Source organism: Physeter macrocephalus, chromosome 10 (genome assembly GCF_002837175.3).
Source record: "Physeter macrocephalus isolate SW-GA chromosome 10, ASM283717v5, whole genome shotgun sequence".
Taxonomy (NCBI): domain Eukaryota; kingdom Metazoa; phylum Chordata; class Mammalia; order Artiodactyla; family Physeteridae; genus Physeter; species Physeter macrocephalus.
In genome coordinates, this window is record NC_041223.1 from 30403520 (window position 1) to 30416794 (window position 13275).

At 37.4% G+C, this 13275-nt stretch overlaps 1 protein-coding gene across 17 annotated transcripts in view; it reads right to left on the reverse strand.

Moving 5' to 3' along the window:
* EYA4 (EYA transcriptional coactivator and phosphatase 4) overlaps positions 1-13275 on the reverse strand; it is a 266652-nt gene that overhangs the window by 242628 nt on the left and 10749 nt on the right. Inside the window, exon 1 of one of the 17 annotated variants that reach the window (XM_055087494.1) lies at positions 7799-7925. The exons of the other annotated variants lie outside the window; for them this stretch is intronic. The gene's annotated coding sequence lies outside the window, so the exon portion shown is untranslated. Of the gene's footprint in view, positions 1-7798; positions 7926-13275 lie in introns of those variants that run through there. 17 annotated transcript variants of the gene reach the window in all.

Here is a 13275-nt window from a genome sequence, read left to right on the forward strand (position 1 = left end):
AGGTGGTAGAGACAGCAAAGGACCCTGTGCCTTCAAGAAAGAGAAGACGTTGAAGTCGGAGGAGTTTGGGGAGTCTGTGTGATGTAATCCTAATCCTGTGTCTTTCTATGCAAACCATCAGTAAAAATTAGATTGTCCAGGCATGCTTTACCCTGGCTGAAAAAACGCAGACCTGAAGGTGGAGTGGGTGGTGCTCTCTGTTCCAGGGCTGGCATGGGATGAAGACAGAAGCTGTACAACCAAAAACTACACCTCTGGATTACGTACACATGTGGCAAGGCCGTCCACTGGTCTTTAAAGCTGAACACCTGGGCTTTGTCAGCCACTCCTTGACCACTACTCTCCACATTCAATAAATTACCTATTAATACGTCATAGAGTTCACTCAAATCTCTCCATGTTTCTCTCCTTACTGCTACCATAGTAGTTCAAACCCTCGTCATCCCTGGACTGGAGCAGCCGCCTCCGAAGGGTCCTCTAGTCTTGTTCCCTGAACCTCATTTTTTCACAGTGCAGTCAGAGTGATAGTTTTAAAATAAAGATATGATTTTATTCTCTTAAAACAATTCAGAGGTGTACCCCTTCCTTGGGGTAAACCAGAAATCCTTTCATTGGTCCTACCTGCAGCTATGGCAATACATCTCTCTGCCAAAATGCCCCATAACAAGTAATCAGAAGTCAGATGCTTTTGTTCCCTGGGGCCATGGACCAAAGTGGGAATTCTGAGGAAGACCTCCACCTTCCTTCTCCCTGTGGTCGAGGCCTTATTCCACTGTCCTCACCATCCCCTCACTCTTCGCTACCATCCCACTGCCCTGCAGCCAAAGACTGGGAATTCCACCGGGAGTCTCCTGTGAGGGTGCTTACACAGTAGAGGCTATGTTTGTTTCTTGCTGCAGTGCAAAGAAAAAAGAAGGGGGAAAGAGACTACATTCCCCCACCCATGTGCCAAATGTCTAGTATATTCCTAGGGAAAGATGTAAAGATTGCAGGCCATCCAAACTCTTGTTCTAGCCCCTGTGCAGACTCTGCAATGGGGACAGAGGTGTGTGGATAGTCCCATCTGTAACCTCTGGCACAGCCCCCTTTTAACCCAGGTGGGAGCTTTGGAGGATTTATTACACATGCAGAGTTTCCTGGGCCAAGGGAGGTGTCACTCCATTGTATTCCATCATTCAGAACAGCTAACCTGTTGTTTGACTTGCAGATTATCAAACTGCAAGTTAATTTTCAAAAACATTTGTGTACCAAATTAAGGCTTGCTTGCATGGGGTTATATATACACCTATTTCACTGACCCATATTCAGCTTATAATACACTAGGTCCCCCAGGGCTTTCTGAGTGACACCAAATTACCTCAGTCTAATGACTCGTCACAATCTTTTCCAATGGCTTAGGATGTGGGCCTGAGAAAGTGTCAGGCTAGTCCTCCTTCAGTGGTAAAATCTCTAGGACATAGAACTTGGGAGCTCTTTACTGCCATGAGTAAAAAGCTGATCTGCTAGGGAGAGACAGAAAGGAGCTGACCCAGAAAGAGAATCAAAAGCGGGAGATGGCAAGAAAGTCCTGGCAGAATTGAAGTCCCTGGATCCTGTTACTCCTGAAGCCTCACTGTCTCTCTTGCTCTTCCTGCTGCTTCGTTGTTCAATTCTTCCTTGGATTCCATGAACGATCCTCATAATCTTCAATTAAATTCTCTCCTTTACTAAGCATATTGTCTCACATAAAACTGCAATTGTATAAGAAGTCTAACAACTTATATTCCCATTACATTCTTGAGATATTATAGCTGGGATCAACTGTCAATAAGGGCATTGCTTTCACATCCTCTGCACCAAGATCCCATCATTTCCCTACAAATTTCATTAATGGGTCTGTAAAGCTGGGTCAGGCACTGGCTGGTTTCAACTGCTCAGGCAGCATGCCAGAGAGGGAAGCCAACAGCACAAAGAACACCTAGCTCCAATTCTATGGCCATCTGTTCAGAGAGGTAAGATGGGCATTCTGTGACCATGCACATGACTCTTGTCCCTGCTTATACAAAAGGAAAACAGCAAAGGTGTCCAAGAAACAGATCTGGGTGAACAGTAATGCCTGACTTCAATCGCCTTAAATGAAGCCAAGCTACAAAGTAGATGCTGAGCTATTTTTGAACTGTTTACAAAGACAGGGCATGGACTTTGCAAAATGGTCCATTTAACACAAAATGTTTAAAAATAATGTGGTTAATTTCTCATGCTAAAAAATTAAAACAAGCTGAATTTCATGATAATCATTTGGGTCCTTAGTGATAGGTGCATTTGATAGCAGTGATCTTCCTGGAATTATAAATTACCATCACTTGGTTTTTGACAATAAGGGCCAGCCAAGGTTTTCTATTTTGTTTGTGTCTGCTAACTGTTGATGGTTGGCTAGTCAACTTAGAAAACAGACGCAGTTGTAACCAGCTGGTCTCAGAGAAACATCTAAAAGAATTCTGAGCTCTGGCAACTTTTATTACACCTACAAACTCAGACCGACTCTCTAAACCTACTTTCCTTTTCGCGTGTCGCCCCTGTTGTTCCTCCCAAACTACACTTCACACTGACTCTTTCTGTATTCACTGTAATAGTTCATCTAACTGGCTCTCCTGTAGCCTGGCAGAAAAAAACTATCTGAGCCCTTCTTTATAAACAGTCTGATTTTTTCTCAGCCATAAACCTCTCTTCCATATCTAGGAACGCTTTCTGATGAAGAATATAGGACCACATGCATTACTGAACACACATCTGCTGCCTTTACACACTTCTGGAGAAAAATGTGTTGCAAATTTAAAAGAATTGAAGAATACATCTTCAAAGTTTAGTATTCAACTCTTGAAACCCTAGAAGTCTAAAAAATGGCTTGCTGGAGGAAATATAAATTTAGTGTTTCCTAGTGAAGACTTCTGGAATAAAACAAGTCTATATGTGAGTCCTTGCTTTACTACTGGATAACTGTATGGCCTTGCGATAGTTCATCAATACCTCCAAATATCATTCTCTTCATCCATAAAATAGAGACAATAATAATACCTGCATTATATTTTGTGAAGATTAAATAAAATCATGTATTTTTAAAATGTAAGCCATTTACTAGTGAGAGAGTGGAAGAAAATTTCTGCTTTTTTATTCATTCTTCATATAATGAATCAAAATATTTTAAGTTTTTGCCATATTGTGGAATTGTACCTATGCAATTTCTGTGAAAATGATTTTTAACTCTGTTCAATTAAGAATATTATACTAATCAGTTATTTTCGGAAACTACATGAACTATCTACATATAGGTAGTTAGTAGCCAAAGTCACCAGTCTTTAACAAATTCTCTGAACTAACATTAATTTGTAAAAATGAACAATTATTTGATTTTTGATATTTTGGTCAAGTGATTAGCCTTTACCCCCTTTGAGTTTGCCATTCTACGTAGCATCAAAGTTGTGAGTGGTTTCTTTAGCACTGAGAGATTGATGCTGCCAATAACAGAATTATCGATGAGTATGTGAAAGAGAAGGGAACACATTTCTAGAAAAGAAAGCAAGAGAGGAATGGACATTCAGTGTTAATAAGATGCTAAGAAGTTCTTAGCATCCTAAGAATTGGCAAAAGCAGGAGTAAAGTGCTAAACATTAGTGAATAAATACAATCTGTTGTTACTGTATTTTGATACCTTTAAAACACAAAAAAAGAATGGCAAAAGTGATATAATTGCAACAACACATCTACTTCAAATTTCTGAAAAATAGGGAACAGCAACTGGAGTTAAGGGGCAACTTGAAGGCTGTTGTGATGACCTAGGTAAGAAATCAGGAGAACCTGGACTGATATGGCTGCTGAGAGAGGCCTGGAGAAAAGGTGGATATGGGGGACAACACGGAAGACCAATCAATAGGACACTGAAAATATACGAACGTACTGTAACCAACAAGGCAAATATAACTCGCAGATGTCGCACCTGGATTCTTGAGAAATTGGCGATATGGAAAAGTGGAGCAGGAAAGATATGTTTGTGTGTTATTGTTTTTGTTGTCATTATGTTCATTTATAAAAATGGGCAGAAAACAGCAAGAGGCAATGCATGAAGGAGAAATTCTCAGAAGTTTGTCTCTTTTACTGAAGGGGGGCTTTTAGAAAAAGCTCAGCCCACCATCCTACTCAACAAGGAAGCTTGTCATGTGATAGAGCCTTTGGGAGAGAATAAAAGAAATAATTATTTGAGATAAATCAAAACCTCAGCCTTGCACAAATGTAAATTCTAAATAGTTACTACATTGCTACCATGGAAACCTCAAGCCAAAATATTAAAATCAAGACTGATCCAGAGGTTTGAAATCCCTAGACTGCAGGGGAGCAAATGAAAAATTTGTCCATAGGCCACAAAGGATTCTGAGAGAAAAATTCATCAAAAGTGATAAGCTACATCAGGGAACAAACACCACAGAGACAACAGATGCAACAACAGGGGAACTGGAATCCAAAAATTTGAGATTAATGACAGTCTGAACAGTATCACATAATAAGTATGCTTAAAACAATTAAAGAGACAGAAGAAATAGAAACAAAATAGAAAGAACCACAAATTACAAAAAGTAAATACACAAATTTGGAAAAGAACCATAAAAGTGTTTTTAAAAATATATCCATTGAAATTTCAAAAAAGAAATGAATGAATTAAACAGCAGATTAGATTCAGCTAAGGAAACAATTTGTGAAGAAGATAAAACTCAGGAAGTATCCATCCCCACAGAGGGAATTAATGAAAACAAAAACAACAGCAGCAACACAAACATATCTTTTCCTCTCAAATCTTTTTTTTTTTTTTTTTTTTTTTTCGGTACGCGGGCTGTTGTGGCCCCCCCCGTTGCGGAGCACAGGCTCCGGATGCGCAGGCTCGGCGGCCATGGCTCACGGGCCCAGCCGCTCCGCGGCACGTGGGATCCTCCCGGACCGGGGCACGAACCCGTGTCCCCTGCATCGGCAGGCGGATTCTCAACCACTGCGCCACCAGGGAAGCCCTCAAATCTTATATATCACCAATTTCTCAGGAATGACGGTGTGACACCTGAAAGTCCTATTTTTTATTTTAAGGGTAGAGGATCCAATGTATAACAAAGTCAACATGAGAGATATAAAATATAGCAGTAACTTTGACTTACTGAAAGACAAGTTACATGCTTGAATTGTGTCTATAGGGAATAATAGTTAAGAATTTAATTAAATATAATGCTATTTGCTTCCTAAAATTTGGGACACCTAAGGAGAATTTTATTCATCTAGATTTTTTAATTGAGGCATCCAAGAAAGTTTGAATACCTTCTTTTCTCTCAATAAATTTCCCTATAGCGTTGGAGTATAAAAGCAACCACTGACTTTGTAACTGCATTAAGAGTAGGATCACATTTACAAAGTCTGCCATTATAGCTTCTAGAAATCCAAAGAATTTCCTAAAGGCTAAAGCTGAAAGAATTCATGAAATAATATCTCAAATATATTTGGCGTTGCTGTTCAATTCCATGTTTTGCTTTCCTGCAAAATAGGTTTTGACTTCAAGGGCAAACTTAGAAAGAAAGAAAGAGAGAATATGAATGAAATCCATAGCACCTTATTTCTTTGTCTTGGGATCATGAGGAGTATAGAAGTAGGGTTTAATAGACTGATCATATGAGTTTATAGGTACAATACTTAAATACTTAAAGCTTCTTAGCTCCATTGACTAGAACCATCTACTTCTCTTTCCTTCTGTCAATTCTTCCTTATATATTAGTTTTAAAAAATCTACCTTTCAGAACTTCTACTCTGGTCTGCCCACCAGAACCACAAAGCAGAAACTGAATCCCGCTTTCACATGTATAGCAGGCTATTAGATATTAAGAGAGTACTATCATTCATGTCACCCCTAAATCTTTTTTTCCTCAAGTTAAGTAACCCTAGTTAATAAGACTGCATCTTTAATTAAAAAACACTTTGTTTCCCAACGGGAATTAGGGAAGAATTCAGTCAGCCACAAAAGCATAACTGCATAGGAAATGCATTAAACAGAAGGTAGATATGAAGTAGGTCGTAGTACATCATTATTTTAAATTATAAATTAATATTAAATCAATACAGATCAGCATTAATGTATAACAAATATTACGTTCATACCCAGACAAAAAATGGAAAGGAAATCAAAATAGCTGAAATGGAAATTAATAACAATACATTTTCAAAGCTGTAAGAATGCTCCTTTGAGAAAGGCCCTAGGGGTTTTGTTTGTTTGCTGGTTTGTTTAAGACTGAATTATTCTCTGGAAAAATTAAAGAAGAAAAAAAAGACTAATGTTTAAACTGCAGGAAGGTTGGTTTGCCTAGGACTTGGCCATACCTGAGCCTGTTTGTAGAATCTACGGGTTTGGTTCCCAGGGCTCCAAGTGTTTTTGGGCCTCAGGACTGTCTTGGGAAAGAACTCTTCCACGGGAAGAGCTGGTGAGCCATAAAGCCAAAGCCAAGTCTGAGTCCCAAGTCTCAGGGCTGCCAGAAAAGCACAAGAAAACAAACCAACCAAAAATGTGTTACGTGAACTCTCTGGAGAAAAGGTGAAGGACAGATGGCATCTCTCTGTCCTTTGGATTCTCTGTTATAGGGTGCTGTGCAGGGGGAAGATGCAATATTTTGCTGATTTGAAGCTACCTGTGGCACCAGCTGTTCCATCAAGGAGAAGTGAGGTCTGACCCAGAGAAATACTATTTGCTTTTTTAATATGACAAAGGGTGGAGAAGAAAAAAAAAATGAAGCAGGTGAAGAAAGCTTGGGAAAATACTGGTTAAATGAGTATGAAAAAGATCCCAATGAATAGGAATTTAAAATACGAGACTTGAAACTCAGGAAGATGAGAGAGGAGCAGAATAATCGGCCCCCTCCTGATTAAACCAAATATAAAGACCCCTGTTATAAAGATGTGTACATTGGTCTTTCTGTACTTTTGATGGCTGTTGTGGTTTCTCCTGGTCATTACCCTGCTCCAGAACTACCTGGAGCTTCCACCAAGTTCTTGTTCAAACGCTTGAACAAACTATATTAGCCCTGAAGAAGCATCAGATGCTTCTCATAGACACTGCTGTGGCCTGAATATAGACAATCCAACTTAGCTTTTAATGCCTTAATTTTTTTTCATAGTCATGGAAAAGAAAACTACAGTGAGCTTCTTTAAATAAAATATCCTAGATATATAAATGCACAATATTATTTATAGTCCCTACATTAAGACTGTATCTTGCAAAAACGTGGTTTCCTGTATAACATATGAATGAATGAACAAATAAGTAAATAAGGAAACACTCCTAAGACACATGTCAGGAAATAGAAAACTTTAATTTCATGAAGTTTCAGGCTGAATCAGGCAAACAGAATTGTAGATTTCCGCGTCTGCCATGATTCAGTGTACGGCTTTGGGAAAACCTTGTAATTTCTCCATACTTCAGCTTCTCACCCTATAAAAGGAGTATATGGCTTGAAATTTAATTCCCTCACAGCAGTGAGAGTTTTGATGCAACATTTATAAAAGGCTTTTTAGCTTCCCAGATTAATAGGCAAAATACTGTGGTAGCTGTATAATCCACTTTCCAAAAAGTATAAAGGTAACTGGTCAAATCTGATGTAAAATAATACTTGACTTAAGAAATAAATACCAGTCATATTTATTACTTCTCCATTCTGTTTCCTAAGTAATAAAAATTATATCTAACAGAAAAAGTATCAAATTAATATCCAAGCCAGTTGAAGTGTTATCATCGCAAGCTTACCTACGTTTGGGAGAAGGGGAGTTGTTTTATTTTTCCAGACTGTCCCGCGTGTTTATATGGTAAAGTCAGGAATGCTGGGCATGGTTTTGAAGGCCTCTAGCGTATTCGTTGGTTTCTGGCATTCTAATGCACTCTACTCTTATAACCATAAAAGTACTCTTGAGTGCTTCTGGAAATATATAACAAATGCTTAATCAATTTAAGAGTGTTTTAACTGCATACATGAAATTTCTTGGGAGGAAAATGTTAGCTATTCTACACACATATAGTACTTAAGTTAGCAAGAGAGTTCCTTCTCAAAGGCACAGAGCAGTTTCCCCATAGTAATATAATTTTCAGTTTTATGTGCCTAAGTCCTATTGAATCCCTTAGAATAACAGGAAATTCTGCAGGAAGAAAAAACTCACAAAAATTGATAGCTATATTTACCCAATGCTGGAGGAATAAGTTAGCTATTTTGAGTTGGATTACTCTTTTAAGGCACTAGATAACCATTAAAGGTTAGCCAGAATCTTAATTAACCAGAAACTATAAGAATTGAATATTCTGGAGACAGACTTTTCTACATATAAGACTCTAACAGTAAAGCCAACCGATTAACATACTTCATTTTAAACTTTATGTGTCATGATACTTTAGCCAGGACTTAAGTAGCAATTCTCTGGATTTTGATGCTTTCACTTTAATTTTCACATTAAACAGATTATGACATATCTCAAATTTACAAATCAGAACACTGATAAGATACAGTTGGTATTTTGGTAATATTTAATAATATTCAAAATGGAGTGATCTCATTTATAGTAATACAATGTCTATGCCTTTCATCTACATGTTTAAAAGCTATAGTAATATATGTAAGGTGCTTAGAACTGGGGCTGGCACATAGTTGGCTCTGAACAGAATAATAATATACAATTCCTCACAAATTCTCAACAATATCAGAGTTTCTCTTAACAATTCTTATAAATATTTTATGGTGCTAAGTAAAAACATGTCATGAATATTATATACGCTGAGTTTTTTTCTTCCTACCAAGTGGTTTAAGAACTATGAATATATATAATAATCATTCATGTAACGGAGTAGTAACCATTCTTAAATGAGATATTAACTACATATAACATAGATTTGTTATATATGTGGTTAACAGAATTATTTGCTCTTATCAGTGAACTCTTCCCTCTTCCAATTAGTGTGTGAGTCTCATTATTAACCAGAGCACAAATAATTACAGCGTCAACTTAGCATAAAATTTTGCCCTTGGCTTTTATGAGAAAAATGCAAGCATCATCAGGGACACAAGGCATTACAACCTTTTTGAAAAGTATTTTGCCACCATTTATGCAAGCTGCACACACCCTTTCATCTATTATTCTTACATCTAGAGTTTTACCTACAGGAATTTGGGTCAGATATACAAAAAGATACATAAAAATCATGACTGCAGCAGTGTTTGTAATAGTAAACACCCGCAAGCAACTTAAATATATACCAGGAAGGGAACAGTTAAAGTATAAAACATATTCATACATTAAACAGAAGTACCCCAAACTATATGTAATGATATGAAAAAATACACAAAATACAGCCAATCAAAAGCAAGCTTTAAGACAACTGATGATCCATTTTGGCCTAAAATGTAAAATAAAAATAAATTACATCCCCATAAAATTCTTACATTTACACATGTATAGGAAAAAAATGTCTGAAAGTAAGCACACTGAAGTACAACAATTTGCCCTGATTTGTGGGATGTGGAAGAGATGGATAAAGTGACGGATATCAACTTATTTTAAATATATCTGTTATGTTTTTAAATTTTATTGAAGTATAGCTGATTTACAATATTGTATTAGTTTCGGGCGCACAGCAAAGTGCTTTGGAGATATATATATATATATATATATATATATATATATATCCTTTTTCAGATGCTTTCCCACTATAGTTTATTATAAGATATTGAATATAGTTCCCTGTGCCATACAGTAAATCCTTTTTGTTCATCTCTTTTATATAACTATATCTGTATTTTAAATTTTTTAGTAAAGTATAACATACACACAGTAAAATATACAAATCAAAAGTTGACAGCCGATAAATTTTTATTACATCTACACCCCCATCTCACCATCAATCAGATCAAGATAAAGGGCTATATCAGCATTCCAGAAGCCTCTCTCCTTGCCTCTTCCGGTCAAGCCCCTCAAAGGCACCTCCTATAATATCTGTTTCAATATGTTACACAAGACATAGATGACTTTTGTTTAAAAAAAAGATTGATTTAAAAAAATCTTGCTTCAGCATTATGAAGAGCCCTTTTTTGAATATTAAATATGCTCAACAATTTATTCAAAGAAATCAATTCAATATATGTAAATATTGAGCATTTTCAGTGTCCTTCTGGTATAAACTCAATTATTCCTTACAACAATTCCACGAGGCAAGTACTATTATTATTCCCTGTTGACACATGCTGCAACTATGGCTAAAGCAGGTCAGTAAATAACTTCTCCAAGGTTACACTGCTGATGAGTGGCAGCCCGGAAGGATACATACAAAGGCAGTCTGATTCCAGTATTTGCAACTCCTTGTGGAATTCAAACAAAGAAAAATAAAGGCAGCAAGTTGTAGAGGTGGCAGCACTAGGGTGTCTTCCAGCACAAGGTTCTCTTTTTAGCTTCCTTTTGACTAAATCACTTAACGTCTCTAGTCCAGTATGCATCTGCAAAATGGAGAGTTAGGCTAAATTCCTCTCCTGATCTGATTCTCTGATAAATAACGTGATCTAGGAAAACTTAGAGCAAATAGGCTTCATCACGATTTAGTACAATCACATACTGCATTCAGAAATGACTCATACGAGGAAATAAAACCACAATTTTTGAAACTATTGGAAACAATCATTTTAATTTAATGTTATTTTTGGACACAGAAGGCTTTTTTCTCCCCCTAAATAGCAAGTTGGTGGTTTTGAAGGGTCTTGCTCATCTTTTTGTGGAAAATGCCTAAAAACAAACCACTAGAAACTAAACAGAAATTTTTCTTCCTAAATTATGCCTGAAAAAAACGACCAAATTTCTCTCACCAAATGACCACATATACTTCTAACGGATACCTCTAGGATTTTTGGTCCCCATATTTTGAAACATTGACATAAACAAATATAGAACATACTTCCTCTCAGATGAAATCCATAATTCTGAGGGTTAAAAATTCTTCAAAATAACATGAAATGTATCTCCACAGAAATCAACCAAAGAGGCTGAAGTTTGTTTCTAGAGAAAACTGGAAGTAGGAAAACCATAAGTCTCCACTAGAATCTGCCTTTTTAATTTCAGTTTATTCAAAATACCAGTTCATGCTGGCCATATCTTTTCTTCTGCTAGAATATCAGTAATACTTTGGTACAAACAAAGCTTTAAATAATTTAGAATAGAATAGAACCAATAAACTAGCTTCAGTGACCATATGCAAAAAAGAAATCAGTTTCCAAAATGTAAACAGGATCCATTCTTTGTACTTGTCTGGCTCTGGATGTATGTCCTTTGAAGACGTGCAGGGAATAGGGTAGCTAGTGAATTTCCATCACTACCCCAGGCACTGGGGCTACAGGGGAGGAAAGATATGGTCTCGCCCCTCAGTGAGTTCAGAATCTGTCTAGAAGACAGATTCACATAAAATTAGCCCCAGCACAATGTGCTCTTATACCAATAGCCCACATAAGGCGCTATGGTATTACAGAGAGAAAAGAATTAATTCTGCCTGAGCCTCGGGAAGGCTTCCCAGAGGAGGTGACATTTGAGCTAAGCCTTGAAAGATGAGTAGGTTTTTTTGTCCAGGTAGGCAGCAAAAAGTAAGAGGCGAGGAGGTTAAGGGAGTTGGGGCAGTGGAGGACAAGGGTGGTGAGAATATCCCAGGGAGAAAAAAGAAAATGCCTAATTGTATTTTATGCCATGGAGTGTTCATAAAAATAGGTAAGTCTTACATTCGTATCCCCGGTACAAAGAAATAAACCGGAGAAAGTAGGTATGTGACTTGAATTCTCTGGGGGGTTCCCTGATTTATGAACCCAAGAAGTGTTCATTTGGAAAAACAGAACTTCTGGTTTACTGGCTATTCTCTAATGACTAAAGGGCTACCAGGCTTCCTGTTCAATGTCAGGCATAAAGTGCCTGGATGGACTTGAGGTTTGCTACGCCTTCTTCAGACTTGCTGTCAATGCATGGAGCAGAACCCACCTTCACTGTCTGAAAATTCATGATTTAAGCTCTTGGCCTATAACCCCCACCTAACTCCCCTGGAAAGGCCCCCATCTGTCATTGGGTTGCCCAGCACCCCCTTTATCTCTCTGCTAACAAGTAGCTGTGAGGAGTCCTTCTCTTCTTAGAAAACAGAAGTACTGATACATTTGATCTCATATAGTATGCTATATTTGCAGCCACTTTTTCTTCTTAAGAATACATTTCAAAAATTAAAGCATAAATCAAAGGAGAGGTAATAGAGAAAGAAAGAGAGACAGTGAGTTTGTTTTCAAGCACCTCTGCCCTGCCTGCTTGAGCATCAATTAGTAAATGATGTGAAATCCCTAGGTCTGTCTGACTGCTTCCACGTAACATGATTACCTGCCTAATACAATTAAAGTAAAACCACTAGACAATACATATATGTGGAATTTCAAGTATCCTTGCAATTACTAGTGAGATTTAAAATTTCTCTGTTTAGACCTCATATAAACATTAGTCTAATCATATATTTATAATATTGTTTCATACTCCAAAATAATTTTCACATCCAACCCAAAACTCATGTAAGCAAAGTTAACCCCTCTCACTTTAACATTTTATGTTCCCATTTTTTTCTACTCAGTAACTTTTGAAGCATCTTTCATATATACCTAAACTAGGCAAATGTCAGATGTAGTACTCAGACTACATCACATTTACTTACAGTCAACTGCAGATCAATTCAGAGACAAAATGTGTATGTCCTACAGAATTAGAACATAAGGTCTGGATTTGGTAAATCAACAAAGGAGATTTTATGTTCATTTTTACTTTCTTCAGACTGTACCAATATTATTAAACTCAAGATCCTGAAACTGTGGTACAAACTGAAAGCTAAGACTTATTTCATTTGAAACTTTGTTACAAACAAACAAATGATTTAACTGATAAAGTTTTTTCCTCGTAGGCACTGTGATTAGAGATAATACTTTACTTTTTCTGACACTACAGACTAAAACAAGTAAAAGTTCCTTACTGCTGAATATTTATCTATGGGAAAAGATGAGTAATTGTCATTATCAAAAATGAATCAAGCGCTTCCCTGGTGGCGCAGTGGTTGAGAGTCCGCCTGCCAATGCAGGGGACGCGGGTTCGTGCTCCGGTCCGGGAAGATCCCACATGCCGCGGAGCGGCTGGGCCCGTGAGCCATGGCCGCTGAGCCTGCGCGTCCGGAGCCTGTGCTCCGCA